The sequence below is a fragment of the Amblyraja radiata genome, chromosome 3 (genome assembly GCF_010909765.2).
Source record: "Amblyraja radiata isolate CabotCenter1 chromosome 3, sAmbRad1.1.pri, whole genome shotgun sequence".
Lineage (NCBI taxonomy): Eukaryota > Metazoa > Chordata > Chondrichthyes > Rajiformes > Rajidae > Amblyraja > Amblyraja radiata.
In genome coordinates, this window is record NC_045958.1 from 99,378,236 (window position 1) to 99,398,116 (window position 19,881).

Sequence of the window (19,881 nt, forward strand, 5' to 3'; positions counted from 1 at the left end):
TTGATTGAGTGACTATCAGCAGTTATTCATCTTCGAGGTCCCTTTTAAGATCTGGAGCCCCAACATTCAAAGCCCCAGGATGAGGTTCATAGTGTTTGTTCAACGATGAGCAATTTCTATACAGTAGAGTCAATTCAGTAATACAGTAAATTCCTGTACAGTCTGAAGAAGGGTCTCGACCCGAAACATCACCCATTCCTTCTCTCCAGAGATGCTGCCTGTCCCGCTGAGTTACTCCAGTATTTTGTGTCTGTCATCGGTGTAAACCAGCATCTGCAGTTCCTCCCTGCATAAATGTCAAACTAAAACACTACCAACTTACAATGGCCTCAGCATCTACAGTCGTGATTAAAAACTAGATGTCAGTAGCTTTAAAATAAGTAGGCTTGTTTTACAGCTTGGTGCAGCTTTAAGGGTTGCGGTTCCAGATCAACTTTTATCTTACACTAATTATTCTCCAAAGCTAATATCCGCAATGATAGTGCTGATATTTGCTGTAAATTGTCCAATTTGAAAGGTGATCACTCTCATTTGCATTAATGTTGATGCTAATTAAAGCTCTTGGATTTGTGGATTTCTGGATGTTTGCCAGTAAGTTCACTTTGCTAACCATCAGTTTCAATAAAAACAATGTAAATTGATGTTGGTCTCATAGAGCAGAACAATGTAAGCACTTTTCTCATTTTTTTTGTAATTTAACAAAACAAACCTCAGCCTGGAAGCAGACAGATGTTGAAGATGCCAATGTATTTTTACATTTTTTTCACACTATAATTATCATTGAATGCATTTTATAAGCTTAAGAGAAGGCGTCAGTGTGCATTTGCATATCAAAGTTAAAATCTGGAGAGCCTGAAAAGATTTGGAGGATAATTTATGGTGTATAAATGGAGGGCAGCACGGTGGCACAACGGTAGAGCTGTTGCCTTACAGCGCTCACAGCGCCAGAGACCCGGGTTCGATCCCGACTGCAGGTGCTTGTCTGTACGGAGTTTGTACGTTCTCCCCGTGACCTGCGTGGGTTTTTCTCCGAGAACTTTGACTTTCCTCCCACACTCCAAATTCGTATAGGTTTGTAGGTTAATTTGCTTCATTAAAATTGTAAACTGTAGGATAGTGTTAATGCGTGGGGATTGCTGGTCGGTACGGACTCGGTAGGCCGAAGGGCCTGTTTCCACGCCGTATCTCTAAAAACTAAAATAATGAACCCATTGATCACTCTCCAAGAAAATGAGCATCTGTACTCTGTCATTTCCAGAGGGCACTCTTTAAGGCAGATCCTAGATCTGATACAACAGCGTGCGTGCGTGTTGCATGTGCTGTTGACGCCACGCACGAGTGATTCACCTGTTATCCAATCACAGGCCCCCTTATGCACATCAGTTGTATGCTATATTTTGCCAATTCCTGACAAAACAAAAAGTTTCAGTAACGTCTGGTGTTGTTTAGTCGGTTTGGGAAGTGTAAATATGGATGAACCTGTAAAAAAAATAGACTGTGCAGCTAGAACAAGCAATGGGAAGCGAAAAAGATGTGGGTTTAGCCCGTCAGCAGTGATTCGACAAAGGCCTTCTGTACTTTATGCTGTCGGGAATTTGTCCCTTATTTTGACCTTTTTACTAAAACTGGCATCTTGTCTGTGATTCTGTCTGCGTGTGTGCATGCGTGTCTGTGATTCTGTCTGCGTGCATGCATGCGTGTCTGTATGCCCATGTACTCCCGGAACTACACAAAAATGGTACAAGATAGCGCTACAATTTTTGGACCACCTTACTCACAATTGTCCTGTGGTGTGTTTTATCAAAGTTTTGTTCAGATTGATGTTATATTTTACAAGTTATTTACATTTTAAACTTTAAAAATGTAACTTCTCACTGCAAAAAAATCCGATTCCAACTTGCTGCCCCTGCCCGTTACTATGTAACAAAGACAGGTCACTGAGACCGGTCATTTTAAACATTGTAATGGGCAGGGGCAGGGCAAGGGAATTGGAATTTTTTTTTAAAGTTTAAAAAGAGGGAGGGTGAAAAGGAGGGGATGAGAGTGCTGGGGGATGAGGGGAAATGAGCCACGTCTGCACAGTTGGGGGCTATGGGTGAGTGGTTGAATATTGCTTTGGGGGAACGGGTTGCGTTGGGGGAACGGGTGAGTGGTGGAATATTTCATCGGGAACAGCGCCAGAAACCCGGGTTCAACCCTGACTACGGTTGCTATCTCTTTGGGGTTTACACGTTCTCCCTGAAAACGGCGTGGATTTCCTTCCGGTGCTCCGGATTCCTCCCACACCTCAGAAACGTGCAGGCTTGTAGGTTAATTGGATCCGCTACAAATTTGTAAAGCGTCCCTAGTATGTGTAGGGTAGTGCTAGTTCACGGGATGATTACTGGGCGGCGCGGACTCGATGGGATGAGGGGCTAATTTCGTGCTGCATCTCTAAAGTCTAAAGTTTAATGTGGTTGGATACAACATTTCTTGCTGCTGAAATCTGTGCGTTGTGTGGTTGGGAGGGTCGGGGGGATTTGACCCAGTAATCATGAAAGGATGGTTGAACTTGTAGAAGTCAAGATAAGGCACATTCTGGAAAGAAAGTTGAAATTAATGAAACTCCAATGGCCTTGCTGTACTTATTGATTGAAATAAAAAGGATTGATCTTAGTCTGAATGCAATTCTTACTTAGTACTCCAGAGCATGCAATTAAAGATTTATGATCTTTGATCTAAGGAATATTCACACAGTAGTGAAGTGGAAGTGTGAGCACGTACCACTGACTGTATAGAAAAACATTTGCTTTCAAAGATTAATTTTTGATGATATTTTCATAGATCAGGTTGACAGTGTGCTGCTTAACTGCAAGATCATTGACATGAAAAGTGTTTTTAATACAAAGTTATTAATTGAAATTATTTTTGTGATCTTATTTCACTGAGCAGCATTGTCAGTTGAATCAGCTACTCATATTGATCTCCTATAGTATAATTTATTGATTTTGTGGTGTTTTTGTGAATTTGTTTGTTCTAAAGTTCTACAAAAAAGTTGTGGAAATCCATCAAAAAACGTTTACGAGTAATGGAAAGAGCACTTTAAAAAAAATTGGATCATTTTGAGAACATGCTGCTAACAAAACAAAAGCATTTATAGAATATGCAGAAATAGAAAAATGACCCAAGGTGTATTTAGACAAAAATGGATGTGACGTGAGAAAGGTACGTTTGAGAGTGCCAGCCAAAGACTGTTGGAGACAGCGGTGGAGGGTCAGAGCTTACCAAATCCCGTGACGTTCCACACTCCATAGGGAGGGTTTCTGGGGAAGCCGCTGATTGGTGGGAGCAGACTAGGGGAAGCAGCTGATTGGGTGCAACCTCAGGTTAGCATTTCTGCTTTTTGGTTAAAGGTACAGTGATTTAGTAAGGGTACAGTGAGCTAAGGGAGGCTAGGGAAGCGGAAAATCAAAATGTGACAGGAGGATCCAGAATGTGTGAAGATAAAGCTCTAGATGTAAAAGGGGCAAAAACGGAAGGAAGGGTAGTAAAAATCATCTGAAAGTGCTTTATCTAAATGCGCTGTACACGGTATTAGTGAGACCACATTTGGAATACTGTGTACAGTTCTGGGGTCCATACTTAAGAAAGGATGTACTAGCCCTGGAGGCAGTGCAGCGAAGGTTTACAAGATTAATTCCTGCAATGAGGGGATTGACATATGAGGAAAGGTTAAGTAAGCTGGGACTCTACTCTTTGGAGTTTAGAAGAATGAGAGGCGATCTCATTGAAACGTATAAGATCGTGAGGGGCCTTGATCGGGTGGATGCACCGAGGATGTTCCCAATGATCGGGGAGGCTAGAACTAGGGGACATAGTTGCAGAGTGAGGGGGGGCTCTTTTAAAACTGAGATGGGGAAGAACTTCTTCACCCAGAGGGTGGTTAGTTTGTGGAGTTCACTGCCCCAGGGAGCAGTGGAAGAAGAAACGTTAAATTTATTTAAGTCAAAGATAGATGGTTTTTTAGCTGCCAAGGGGATAAGGGGCTACGGGGAGAGGGCAGGGATATGGACCTAGGTATGGTTAGTATAGTAGACCTGAGTGATCTCCTGGACAAGTGTCGATCGCCTGGATTGGGGTCGGAGAGGAATTTCCCGGATTTTTTTCCCGAATTGGACCTGGGTTTTTATCCGGTTTTTTGCCTCCCCCAGGAGATCACGCGGTTCTTGGGGTGGAGAGGGGTGATAGCGGTATAGAGGGGAGGGTAGTGTCTTGTGTTCTGTGTCTTGTGTCTACTGTTTGTGGGTAAGTGTGTCTGTTTAGTGTTCAGCCATGAGTGAATGGCGGTGCGGGCTCGACGGACCTGATGGTCTACTCTCGCACCTACTTTCTATGATTCTATGATTCTATGACTGGACAACGTGCAGGTTTTGAAAATAAGCATTTAAGGAATTTGGTATATCGATGTATGCTCACATGAACCTCTATAGGTATACAGTGGAGTGCACATTGATTGGTTTGGCATTTCAAATAGCCGGAAACACAGAAGGTTACAGAGAATGGTGGACACTGCTCACTCCATCACAGGTATGGATCTACCCATCGTTGAAGGGATCTATAGGAGGTACTGCCTCAAAAAGGCAGCCAGCATCGTCAAAGACTCACACCATCTCTCATATCTCGCACTATGCTCTCATTTGATGAATTTGTTAACGGCAACAGAATTAACAAACTCATCAGGAAGGCTGGGTCCGTCCTGGGGGTGAAGTTGGGTTCATGGGAGGTGGTCTTGGAGGGGAGGATGCTCCCCAAACTGCGGAGCGTCTTGGACAATACAGCTCACCCACTCCATGACGCATTGGTCAACCTGAGGAGCACCTTCAGCAACAGACTGGTTCCACCAAGATGCAGGACAGAACGCCACAGGAGATCCTTCTTCCCTGTGTCTATCAGACTGAACAACTCCTCCCCCTTCTGTCATGGGGTAGACTGACTCCCCTCTCCCCCACCCAATCTTTGCACGTCCCCAATCCTGCCCACTCATCACTTTAATTTCATGTTTCAGGTATTTTGTGTTATTATGACTGTTGCCAGATCAATTTCCCTTCTGGGATAAATTGTTCTATCGTATCGAATCATATCATATTTCACTCCTATCATGGGGAAGAAGGTATATGAGTCTGAAAATCATGACTACCAGGTGAAGGAATAGTTTCCTCTGATCAACCCTCAGGTTCTTGAACACTACACAACACTAACATCAACTATGAACTTCTATGGACTATCTTTGGTTGCACGCAGGGCTTCTAGCGTCAACATTGTAGTTATTAATTTATTACGTTCTTTTTTTATTGATATGTTTTGTTATTTACTATCTATGTGTATTGCTTTTACAGGCCTTTTATGCTGCAGCAAGTCAAAATCTCATTGTTCTATTGACGGTACATTTGACAATTAAACTATTTTTAAAATTTAGAGATATAGCGTGGAAACAGGCCCTTCGGCCCACTTAGCAATCACCTATCCTACACACTAAGGACAATTCTATCCTACACACTAAGGACATTTTTTTTATGGAAGCTAATTAACCTACAAACTTGCACGTCTTTGGAACGTGAGAGGAAACCGGAGCACCTGGAGAAAAACCACGCGGTCACAGGGAGAAGGTGACGACAACCAGCTAACAGCGCTGGTACTCAGGGTTGAACCCGGGTCTCTGGCGCTGTAAGGCAGCAACTCTACTGCAGCACCACTGTGCCACCCCAACACACTGCAAAGGAAGAGGTTTGGGTGAAAATTGTGTTATGTGGATCCAAAGAGCAGGTTGAATTGATGGTACAAAAGATCCAAGACAAGTGGTTCTTCATTTCAATTCCTTCAGTCTATTTTTTGCAGAATAAGCATTGCACCAAAGTGCTTGTCAACACTATGACCAAGTCACCATTTAGAACAGCTTCACTGCACCTCTGTTGAAGACACTTAATTTCACCAAATTGGTCTGACTTGGTTAAACGTATGGTTTTAAAATTAAACTCCAACATCAATCTAGCACAGGGTTTTCCACAACATTTATTAATTACACTTATAGAGAATGACTAAAACTAAAGAACTATGAAATACATCCCTGTAATCATTGTGTTCCATTTGTTTTATTGGTTCAGTGAAGTTGTCAGTTAAATTAATGTCCAGAGCCATGATATTCTGCAGTTTTCAAAGACAAGAAAGAACTGAAGACAATGGTTTCAAAACTGAGTTGCTCTCCATTTGTCTTCTGGGGACAATATAATCATTAACCTAGATTTTTCTCGACAAGACTGAATACTCAGAAGACTTAAGAAACTGGGACTTAGCTACAGGAATAGAATGAAAAGGGAAGTCAAGAGTATCCAAAGACAAAATGGTAAAGAAAACCCAAAAACGTGCAATACAAAAAAACGTTTCCTCTCCTTTAGATCAGAGGTGTCAACTGTGGCAGCTGATGGAGTCCTGACCTGTGGGTTACTCCAGAGCTGGCAAACTCAGAGATCTTTTATGCTGTTTCCACAACTGTATTTCTAAACTAAACTAAACTAATCTGGGCTGACACGTCATTTTGAGGTGAAGGTGAAGCCTTTTGGAGGAGACATTTAACAAAATCTCTGCTTTCCCTCCCAGGTGATGGACACTACTCATCGCAATCATGAACAGAAGTTGGAAGGCATCTCTCATCACCGAGCCAATATTTATCAGTGAGTCAGAAGCACAAAACCAAAACATCTGATCATAGCTATATTTGGCAGCCATGTAGCTCACAAACTGTCTGCCATGCTTCAATGTGACAAGAGTTTAGTTTAGTTTAGTTTAGTTTAGTTTAGAGATACAGCGCAGAAACAGGCCAATCGGCCCACCGAGTCCACGCCGACCAGCGACCCCCGCACCATCCGACGCACACTAGGAACAATTTACATTTATACTAAGCCAATTAACCTACAAACCTGTACGTCTTTGGAGTGTGGGAGCAAACCGGAGATTTCAGACAAAAACCCACGCAGGTCACGGGGAGAACGTACAAACTCCCGTAGCACCCGTAGTCGGGATCGAACCCGGGTCTCCAATTATTAAACATTCCCCTCTGAGTTACTCTTCTTCTATCTTCTTCCAGTGAGTTTTATTCTGTTCCAGTTTCCATCATCGTCAGGCTCTTTTGACCATGAATTTTAATATTAGCTTTTTGCTTTATTATCCACTTTTATCTTTAAAGGTCCTTCAGGATATCAATCTGAAATAAAGTTCTTGTTTTCGCTTTGGTTTTAGAGCAGGATGAATATCATCATCATTGATATAACACGTACGTTCATTGGAATTAAAGAAGGAATTTAGAGGTAGCAGGGGGATCCATTGCGTTATGGAGAGGTCAAAACCTGAAATAAACCAAGCTGCCAAGCCGAACATGATTGTCAAGACAAAGAATGATTTCACCGCTTGTCCAAGGAATAACTAGTAGACTCCATAGAGCCAACCTACACGCTTTGCTTTTAAGCACCTCAACACCATCGCCGACCCTTACGCGGGCAGGTGGGACTAGTGTAGCTGAGACATGTTGGCCGGTGTGGGCAAGATGGGCCGAAGGGCCTGTTTCCACACTATATCACTCTATGACTCTATGACCTGTACTCTGGCCACCAATGAGTCAGGGGCACTGACTCCACCGATCCTCATCTCCCCCCATCCCCAACCCCCTCCCATCCCATGGCCATTGGCACACAGGCACCATTAATTCATCTGGATTCCAGGCCCATGCCTAGGGTCCTACTGCCCCCCCACCCCTACCAACAGGGAACCTCAATAATAGCACTACAGGGTCCTTCTGCCCTCTTTTAACCATGCTACCTCTCCTACCTCTACCTCTACGTTACACTTCACATCTCCCTTCTCCTCCGAGTCTCCGTTACCCCCCCCCCCTCACACACACCCCCGAGCCTCCATCCACCACTTTGACCCTTCCTTTACCCTAGCCCTTACCCCCTGTTGCATTTTCACCATCCATCCTGACCACACTCTTTCTGATGCAGAATGATCAGTCCTCACAATACACAATACACAATACAATTTATTTGTCACTTGAACCTCATAGAGGCTCAAATGAAATGTTGTTTCTGCAGTCATACACACAAGAAAAAAAGACCCAAGACACAACACAATTTACACAGACATCCATCACAGCGCATCTCCTCCTCGCTGTGATGGTAGGCAAAAAAACTTATCTCTCCCCTGCACTCCCCATTCCCCTCCCGATGTCAGAGTCAAAGCAGAGGCCTTAACTTTGTCCCCTTCGCCCACACCTCAAAGAGTTCCAGGCTCGCCGCAAGCTCTTCTTCCCTAACCTCCAACTTCACAGTGTGAACATTAAATTCTCCAATTTTAAGTACCTTCACCCCTCACCCCCCTTTTATTTGCCCCCCCCCCCCCACTACCTAGACTCATCACCATTTCTCCACCTGGGCTTGCACCAATTTCTCCCCTCCTTCTCCCCATATGTATACGTATATATTCCCACAAATTCTTTCCTCTAGCTTCACAATTCACAACTCTTCGATCCTTTTGTCCAACACCTTCCATCTTTTCACCTCTGGCCTTGGTCCAGCCATCTAATAGCCAACCTGGACTGCCTCACCTGTATTCACATATTACTTGCCAAACCTTGTCCCGTCCTTGTTATCTTCCATCTTTCTTCCCCCACACCTCACAATCAGTCTGAAGAAGAGTCCCGAAATGAAACATCACCTTAAGGGCCTGTTCCACTTTCACGACCTAATTCACGACCTCTGCCGAGTTTGCCCTTGACTCATCCTCGCAGCATGGTTGTCACAAGGTCGTAGGTAGGTTGTAGCAGGTTGTAGTAGGCGTAGGTACTCGTGGCATCAAGTAGGTCGGGGCGTTTATCTAGCATGATGAAAAATGTCCACGAGTATAAAAGGTTGTGAATTAGGTCGTGAAAGTGGGCAGGCCCTTTAGATAGACACAAAATGCTGGAGTAACGCAACAGGAGTAACTATCCACCTATCCATGTTCTGCAGCAATGCTGCCTGACCCGTTGAGTTACTTCAACATTTTAAACTATAGACAATAGACAATAGGTGCAGGCGTAGGTCATTCGCCCCTTCGAGCCAGCACCACCATTCAATGTGATCATGGCTGATCATCCCCAATCAGTATCCAGTTCCTGCCTTCTCCCCATATCCCCTGACTCCGCTATCTTTAAGAGCCCTATCTTGCTCTCTCTTGAAAGCATCCAGAGAACCGGCCTCCACCACCCTCCGAGGCATAGAATTCCACAGACTCACAACTCCCTGTGTGAAAATGTGTTTCCTCATCTCCGTTCTAAATGGCTTACCCCTTATTCTTAAACTGTGGCCCCTGGTTCTGGACCCCCCCCCCCCCCCCCCCAACATCGGGAACATGGTTCCTGCCTCTAGCGTGTCCAAACCCTTTATAATCTTATATGTTTGAATAAGATGCCCTCTCATCCTTCTAAATTCCAAAGTATACAAGCCCATCTGCTCCATTCTCTCAGCATATGACAGTCCCGCCATCCCGGGAATTAACCTTGTAAACCTACGCTGCACTCCCTCAATAGCAAGAGCCTTGGTTTGGCCTTGGTTTCTTTAAATGAACGACTGCATGTATTTTATGTTCCAAAGTTTGGTTCATGGGAGAGCATTAACTGATATTCTGATAGAGCAAAGTACACAACAGAAAGCCATCATATTAATTCATTTTAAATGCTTGTCTCTATTCAAATGTCAATGGAGTCGTTATTTTCTCCCTGTTGAATCACAAATCAAGTGATGGCCGACAGATGAATGAGTTTCACGTAGATTGATCAGAGTTGTTAACTTTTAACAAGATATAAGATCAGCACGATGGCGCAGCAGTAAGTAGAGTTGCTGCCTTACAGCGCTTGCAGCGCCGGAGACCCGGGTTCGCTCCCAACTACACGTGCTGTCTGTATGGAGTTTGTACGTTCTCCCCATGACCTGCATGGGTTTTCTCCGAGATCCTCTCATACTCCAAAAACGTACAGGTTTGTAGATTAATTGGCTTGGTAAATGTAAAAATTGTCCCTAGTGGGTGTAGGATATTGGTCGGTGCGGACCCGGTAGTCCGAAGGGCCTGTTTCTGCCCTGTATCTCCAAGCTAAACTAAACTAAACTAAATTAAGAGATAAGCATTCTCCCAATATTTGCTTCCACGGAACGTATCAGGGGCACTTTTTTCATAGAAATCTTCGAGCAATTTTTTTCCCATCAGGAGTCAAGAGCCAAAAGTGTTTTATTGTCGTATGACCTGAAACAAGACAATGAAATTCTTAAGATAGACAAAAAAACTCAGCGGGACAGGCAGCAACGCTGGAGAGAAAGAATGGGTGACGTTTAAGGCAAGACCCTTCTTCGGAAGGGACGTCTGAAGAAGGGTCTCGACCCAAGACGTCACCCATTCCTTCTCTCCAGAGATACAGCCTATTCCGCTGAATTACTCCAGCGTTTTATGTCTATTTTCGGTTTAAACCAGCATCGGCAGTTCCTTCCTACACAATGACATTTTTACTTGTAGCAGCACAACAGATATGTGAACATAATAATCTCTAAACACCATAAAAAACAACAACAGAGAAGATCAGTATATTAAAAACAAAACACACAATGAACCTGCAAGGAAAAACACAATGCCCCTGAGTCTATGCAGCTTATTTGGAGGTTGTAGTGTTTAATAGCCTGATGTTTGTAGGGAAGAAGCTGCTGCTGTACCTGGACGTTACAGTTTTAAGATTACTATATCTTCTTCCCGATGACAGGAGTGAAATGAGAGTGCCGCAGATGTAGCCTGGTAAATATTTCTTCCCATTTCTGAGATCTCAAAATAAACATTAAAATACATTTAAACTAATTTTATAAGCTTACATTACACCACACTACCACATCTAAAGTCTAATCTAATTCACTCTCAACGGTTCCAGCCATTATCTGCTCAAATGTCCTTATAAATTTGCATGTTATTTCTCACTACCTTCACAGTTTCTCAGTTGACCAAGGACTTACATACTGCCATATGCATAGCCTGAAACAGGCCCTTTGGCCCACCATATCCATGTTGAACATTTTATTGGAAGGAACTGCAGTTGCTGGTTTACACCGAAGATGGACACAAACTGCTGGAGTAACTCAGTGGGACAGGCAGCATCTCTGGATAGAAGGAATCAACTTCCACTAGTTTCCACTAGTGGGAGAGTCTAGGACTAGAGGTCAAAATTAGGAAGAAGATGAGGAGGAATTAATTTTGTCAGAGAATGGTGAATCTGGGAATTCTTTGCTACAGAAGGCTGTGGAGGCAAAGTCAGTGGATATTTTTAAGGAAGAGATAGATTGATTCTTGATTAATACGGGTGCCAGATGTTATGAGGAGAAAGCAGGAGAATTGGGTTAGAAATAGATCAGCAATGATTGAATGGGACTTGATGGGCTGAATGGCCTAATTCTACTCCTATCACTTATGATTTTATGATCTTATGAGTGGGTGACGTTTCGGGTCGAGACCCTTCCTCAGACTGGACCCATCTTTATTAATCCAATTTACCCGCATTGTGTCCATATTCATCTAATGTTTAAAGTTGCACTGGTATCTTGTAGGTAGACACAACATGCTGGAGAAACTCAGCAGGTGAGGCAGCATCTCTGGAGAGAAGAAATGGGTGGCATTTTGGGTCGAGACCCTTCTTCAGACTGAAAATTGCTTGCATTGTCCCTGATCATTATTATGTAACACTTAAATATATTTTGCGCTCTCAACATTACTTTCGTGCACAATTGACCTTTTCAAAATCTTGCAAATATTTGAGTGCTTTGCAAGCTAGAAGCCATTGCCAACAGTAATCATTGAGGTTCAAAGGTCATTGCAATGCACAGCATATTCTGTGACTGCTGATTCACATCTAAATCAGGTTAAACTGATAATTCCAAATCTTAAATGACCTGTACGTTTCTGTCGTCTTTGAGATAATAATAGACCGTTCTCGAATCAGCAAATATTGCCTCTCTCCTATTAAAAAAAACAGATGCAGTGTCTTTTTGTTACAATTGCCTCTTATCTGTAAGTTCAATGAGGCAATTTATATGTAACATAAATTATTAAGCAGCAGTCATACTTACCACAGTTGCTGTCAAGATAAAATGGAAAAAAAAAGTCTTAAAATCTTATTTTTCAGTTTAACATTCCAAGATGAAATAGTTTCAAGTTTCAACTGCTGGGCAGCAGGAAAAAGTGTTCACTGGATGCGGGCATCTTCCCACTCCTGTTCATTTCTGCTTTCTGCAGAGAACACTTCCTCCAAACCTCCTTGGTTCACTCATCCCTCCCCACCCAGACAGCCCCCTTTCCCAGACACTTTCCCCTGCAACTGCAAGAGATGCAACACCTGTCCCTATACCCTCTCTCTCACCTCCATCCAGCTGTTCTCCCAGGTGAGTTGGATGTTCCCATGCTCCTCTTCGAAACTGGTCTACTGCGCCTGGTACTCCCGAAGTAGCCTCCATTCCATTGGTGAAACCGAGCGTAGATGAGGTAACAGTAATGCTGAACACTTGCGCCCAGTCTGACAAGGACTGCTGGTCATAGAATCATAGAGTCATGCAGCGTGGATTGAGGCCCAGCAGCCTAATTTGCCCACCACATCCAGCATGTCCCATCTGCACTAGTCCGACCTGCCTGCATTTGGCCCATATTAGAGGAATAGATCGGGTAGATGCACAGAGTCTCTTGGCCAGAGTAGGTGAATCAAGGACTAAAGGACATTGGTTAAAGGTGAAGGCAAAGAGATTTAATTGGAATCTGAGGGGTTCTTTTTTTACACAAAGGGTGATGGAAAGAGCTGCCAGAGGACGCATTTGAGGCAGGGGTTATCCTAACATTTAAGAAATAGTTAGCAGGTACATGGATAGAATAGGTTTGGAGGGATATGAGCCAAAGGCGGGCAGGTGGGATGAGTGGGGCTGGGAAATGTTGGTCGGTGTGGGCAAGTTGGGCTGAAGGGCCTGTTTCTACACTGTATCACTCTATGACTATGATTCTATATCCCTCTAACCCTGTCCTTTCCATGTACCTGTCTAAATGTTTATTAAATGGTGTGATAGGACCTGTCTCAACTACCTCCTCTGGCAGCTCGTTCCAAAAGAAAGTTAACCCTTAGATTCATATTAAATCTTTCCCCCCTAACCTTAAACCTATGCCCTCTGGTTCTCGATTCCCCTACTCAGGACAAGAGATTCTGTTACCCAATCTATTCCTCTCATGATATTGTCCACTTCTATAAGATCATTTCTTGGTTGCTAATCATCTTAACACCCCTTCCCATTCCAACGTCGACCTTTCTGTCCTGGGTCATCTGCATGCAAACTAGAGGAACAGCATCTCATATTCTGCTTGGCTGGCTTACGACCTAACGGTATGAACAATGAATTCTCCAATTTTAAGTAATCCTCTGCATTCCTTTCTTTCCTGTCCCCCCCCCCTCCACACCCGCTTACCCCCTAACTCCCACCCCACTACCCTCACGTCCATCCCCTTCCACCTATATATTTCCCTCTAGCTTTTTTCTCCTCCATTACTTGAATCAGTCAAAAAAGTGTCTCGACATGAAACATTGCCTATTCATCCCCTCCAAAGAGGCTGTCTGATTCATTGAGTTACTCCAGAATGTGTGTTTGTTTAAAGATTCCATTATTTGGGAAGGCACAGTTGCGATGCAGTAGAGTTTCTGCTTTAAAGCGCCAGAGATCCTGACGATGGATGCCACCTGTATGGAATTTGTACATGGGACCGCGTGGGTTTTCTCCAGTTGCTCTGGTTTCTTCCTCATTCCAAAGATGTGTAGGTTTGTAGGTTAATTGGCTTCTGTAAATTGTCCCTTGTGTGTGTGTAGGATAGAACTAGTGTACGGGGTGATGGATAGTCAGCGTGGACTCAGTGGGCCGAAGGGCCTGTTTCCATGCTGCATCTTTAAACTAAACTAAATTTGACAAAATCATTGCCAACACAAACATACCTATGATCAATGAAAAAAAAAACTAAAGTTAGTTTAGAACAAAGCCTAAGAATTGGTCACAGCTAGCTTTGATATATGATATTTGTATCTATTTTTGATGATACTAATGTCATTTCTCATTTAGTTTAGTTTATTATTATCATATATTCACTTCTGTAAGTATTATGGGGAAATAAATGTGTCACGGACAAAATAGTAAATTTATAAACGAATGAATGTAATATAGCCTCATTTTTCTAATTATGGTTTGCAGTGGTGTTTTATTTCTCCTTTTTGCTGTTTTGCTGACTTTTTATGTGTACATTATGGTTTTATGTGATTATCTGAGTCTGTTTCTAGGATGCTGCTGCAAGCAAGATTTTCATTCTGCCTGTGCTTCATTATACTTGTCCATTTGGCAATAAACTCAAGTCGACTTGACCTGATGTCTTGATATCCTGGAATAGATGTAGCAGCCTGTAAGTGTAAGCCGCCTAAACATCTCTAAAGATTGATACTGATGGTGAATGCGTGGGACCAACATATTACTGTACAATGCCATATTATGGCAGCATAACAGTAGATTAAATATGTCATAAAGTGTTGACGAATAATTAGAAATAGCCCTTGTTATTATTTATAAAATGTATAGTGTTCACATTTATAATTTTATTGCTTCAATGATCACAGAAAAATAATTGCCTCTCAGCTTGTCCTCTAATGGGCCTGTTCCACTTACATGCCTTACCCGTCATAGGTCTTTGCAGGTCGTCGAAATTTTCAACATGTTGAAAATTCAGCAGCGACCAGAAAGATGCTACGACTCTTTGGTTGACTGAGGAGACTACTCACGACCATACAGATGACACCTTGGCGACAGGGTGAAGCCTGTATGATCATGAGTAGTCGCCCAAAGAGTCGTACCTTGTTCTGGTCGCCGCTGGATTTTCAACATGTTGAAAATTTTCGGTGACCTGCAACGACTTATGACGGGTGCTGGCAGTCGCCGAAAATGTTGCGTAAGTGGAACAGGCCCATAAAGCTTCTAATGTCACAAATAGAAATATTATTGAAATTTTGGGGAAGAATTCATTTAGATTAGTTTAGTCAGAGATACAGCATGGAAACAGACCCTTGGCCCACCGAGTCCGCGCCGACCAGCGATTCCCGTACACTAACACCATCCTACACACACTCGGGACAGTCCTGACCTAAGCAGTAATGCAGCATAGATACATTAGAAAATGATTACATTTTATATAGTTTTATTGTAGAAGAGATTACATAAACTGTGTTCCTTTTGCCTGGAATATAATTGGGAAAGAGGAAGAAAGAAAGGCTAAACAGAGCAGTACCGTAAGGGGTGGGTTGATTGGATTTTGAGCACCATTTCCCTTTGACAGCCTCTTTACATTCATTTAGCTTAGTTTAGTTTAGCGATACAGCATGGATGCACATCCATGCCACTATTGATCCCCTGTTCACACAACTTCAATGTTATCCCACTTTTTCATCCATTCCCTACACACAAGGAGCAATTTACAGATTAACCTACGAACCCGCACACCTTTGGGATGTGGGAGGAAACTGGAGCGCCAGGAGGGAACCTATGCAGCCACTCGGAGAACGTGCAAACTCCACAAATACAGTGATGAAATCAGGATTGAACCATCTGATTCATGACACTCATTCACAATTTTACTTCGGAGTCACGTGAGTGACTTCGTGAAGAACCCCGCCTACGGCGCATGCGTGTCATATCGCATACACGCATTGAACGTGTCGGACCTGGGGAGGACGTCCCCTTGAACGGGAGAGTAAAAAGCCGGTCGACGGCAGGTAAGTGATTCTGCATTTTCACCGTTTTTTAGGAATGGATAGAGGACGCAGAAAGGCTGTGAAGAAGCTGCAGGATGTCGGCGGTAAAGGTGCCGGGGACCCGCAGCAGCAGCCGACGGCACAGGCAGTTTGCGTTGAGCCAGCTGTGCCAGATTCAAACCCCGCGCCGGGAAAAACTAATTCTAGACCGGGCGGGAAGGCGAAACGCAAAACGAACCGCTGGGAAAGTGAGCCCGAAAAATCGCCGGTAAATACTTACTTGTATAGCAGTGATGATGACCAGCTGCAGGGCATAGAGCAGCCGGCAGCGATCGCATCTGCAGAGCTCGGAAAACAGTACGAGTGGCTGCAGCATGTGGGGCCGTCATCTATCTGTTTGGAGGAGTACCGGGACGGCGAAAAACGGCGTTTGCAGCGGCCGGGAGCAACCAGAGCCGGTAGGCATGGCGACGAGTTGCGATTTAAACCGCGTGCGACTAGTGCCCGAAGGCACGAAAGTCGGCAGGAGCGGTGGGCTAAAAAGAAACACCCGCGAGCGACTAGTGCGGGAGAGCACGAAAGTCGGCTGGAGCGGTTGTGGGAGGAACATCTCCATAGTGTCAGGCTCCAGAAAATGGATAAAAGCCGCACACATACAGGTGTAAGTCCCTCAGAGCATGGCCAGAAAAGGCTGCTGGACATATCATCCTCATCTGAAGAGGGTGTTCAAGGGCTGCCTGACTCGGACTCTGAACAAGAGTCAGAGCCACGTTCCCATATGGAGGATGAGGGAACACAGTTGCTGGACATGGTGCACACATATTTCCAGCAAGAAGAAACTGGAAAAGACCTAGAGGCCAGGATGGCGGCCAGCATTGATTATATGACGACCCATCACCTCAAAACTGATACCTTAGCTGAGGTATGGGCAAGACATTTACCTCCGCGAAATTGTGCGGCTCTGAATGTACCCAAGGTGAACCGAAGCATTTGGAGACACGTGGGGCAGGATATTCGGAGTCTGGATATAAAAATACAGAATGCTAGTAAAGGACTCTCGGCGGGTATAACAGCTTTGGCCCGTAGGCTGGAAAATGTGGATATGTCCAATGACATGAAAGACGCTTTAGCACTGTTTTGCAATGTTCAATTTGAACTGAACAACATCAGGAAAGGGGCTATTCAGCCAACGTTAGACCCAAAATTTGCAATCCTGTGCAAACAGAAAGCCATAAAACCTCAAAATTTGTTGTTTGGGGGTGACCTATCAAAACAGGTCAAAGATTTGGAGGAAGAGGCCAAAACGTTGGGCCTAATAAAAGCGACCAAAGGATATGTCGGAAAACGGTATCGTCCTTATGGGACGACTAAAAAAGCAAGTACTAGTATGTATAGTACGAAAAATTGGAGGCCAGAGGAAACCAGCAACAGCGTCCTTTTTTAGGGGTTGGCCCGGGACGCCCACAATGGAAAATGCGGAAGCCTCCACTTCAACATTTACCCCACTTTCAACCTCAAGGCCCTCCGCAACCTCGGTTAAGACCAAGAAAGTAACACCACCGATAACCATGGAGGTAGGTGGGTCTGTGCCTCAAAAATTAATAAGGAGCACAGAACTTGGAGGGAGGTTGCAATTTCATTTGGAAGCATGGTGTAAGTTAACTGTGGATAGGTATATCCTTAGCAGTATTAAGGGATATCTTATAGAGTTTATACACATACAAGAACCTCCAGTACAACATACACCGGACAGAACTTATATGCTTACCAAATTAGACAGAGCTAAAGCAAAAATTGAAATACAAAGGTTGTTCACGAAAGGAGTAATTGAAAAAACCAAACATGAACAACAGGAATTTGTCTCAAATATATTCATTAGACATAAGAAAGATGGGGGTTGCCGGATAATTATTGATTCATCACCACTTAATAAGTTATAGAGTGATGGCATATTTGGATGATATCTTGATTGTGGGGAAAACTTATGAATTGGCTAGTAGAGCAGTGGTTGCCACAAGAAAATTGATGGAACAGCTGGGATTCATTATCCATCCAATTAAGTCAAGATTAACACCTGCAACTAATATTGATTACTTGGGGTTCACTATTAACACACTTGATATGTTAGTGACTTTACCTATAGGGAAAGCCACTGAGTTCCAAAAGGATTGCACAGAGCTTATTAATACCGTTAAACCATCCATTAGACGGGTAGCCAGGATTATTGGGAAAATTATAGCCACGTTTCCTGCCATTCAATTTGGACGATTGCATTACCAAAATTTACAGAGAGAAAAAATTAGAGCACTAAAAATTAATAGAGGCCATTTTGATAGGCCTATGGAGCTAACAATTAGAGCTATAAAAGAACTACAATGGTGGGAACAAAATGTTATATATAGCTCCAACCCAATAGTTATTCCAAACCCATCTGTGGTATTACAAACAGATGCCAGTGCACTGGGTTGGGGAGCAACGGATACCATCTCGAGCTCTGGAGGGAGATGGAATATACAGGAAACTAACCTACTTACCACAAAGGGTATAAATTACTTAGAAATGTTGAGTGCTTTTTATGGTTTAAAATCTTATTGCTCGGGAATGATTAACCAGCATGTTAGATTGCAGATAGACAATACCACGGTGGTGGCATATATAAATCATATGGGTGGAAATATATCAATATCCTGTGATGAATTGGCAAACCATATTTGGGAATGGTGTATCCAAAGGAATATTTGGTTATCGGCTACGTATCTACCAGGGATACTTAATTCAGTGGCAGACGCCAGGTCACGAAAATTTAATGAAAATACGGAATGGATGTTAGACAGAAAGATATTTGCTGATATCACAGCAAAGTACGGAAGGCCGGATATTGATCTTTTTGCATCCAGGTTAAATCATCAGTTACCTAGGTATATATCATGGGAACCAGATCCTGAGGCAGAAGCTACAGATGCATTCTCTTTGCACTGGGGGAAATGGTTCATTTATGCATTTCCTCCTTTTCTGCCTCATCAATCGGGTACTACGGAAAATTCAGCTAGACTCGGCATCTGGGATTCTCATAGTACCTGATTGGCCTACCCAACCATGGTTCTCGGTGCTGCAGGATTTGGTGCTTACACCATATATTACTTTAAAACATAGTCCTCAGTTGCTGGTGCATCCGGTGACTGGGGACAGCCATCCTTGCCATAATTATCTAAATTTATTGGTTTGTAGACTCTGAAGGAACCATTTCGGCATATGGGTTTATCTGATAGAACTGTGGACATGATCACAGCAGCACAGAGACTTTCCACTCAAAAACAATATTTATGTCATGTCAAGAAATGGACTAAATACTGCCTGGACAACAATCTAGACCACAGAAAGGTGGATATTCCAGCTGTCCTAGAATTCCTCACAAGCCTGCACTTTGAAGGACTCAGTTACAGCACGGTCAATAGTGCTAGGAGTGCCTTGTCCAGTTATTTATGGGAAGGCACAGAAAGACAGGGTGTCGGCTCACATCCTCTAGTAATAAAACTGCTACGAGGCATCTTTAACACTAACCCACCAAGGGCTAGATATAGCCAAATCTGGGATGTGAGCGTAGTCCTAAAAATGTTACGGAATTGGTCACCGGCTACGGCATTACCGCTAAACTATCTAACTATGAAAATGGTTATGCTTATGGCGCTGGTCACAGCGCAAAGGGTCCAGTCATTACAGAAGTTAAGATTGGATAACTTGACGGAGGCGACAGGAAGGCTGATTTTCGTGATCCAGGGCCTTATTAAGCAAAATAGACCAGGATCAGCGGGTCAGGTGATAGAGTTCATAGCCTATCCACAGGATGAACGTCTCTGTGTAGTAAAACACATCATGTTATATATGGACAGAACGAAGGCTATCAGAGGCAATGAAAAGGCTCTTTTAATTAGCCATAAGAAGCCATACCATAAAGTCTCGACTCAGACCATTTCACGGTGGCTGAGATATTGCTTAGTTCAGGCAGGAGTGGACACTAATGTATTCAA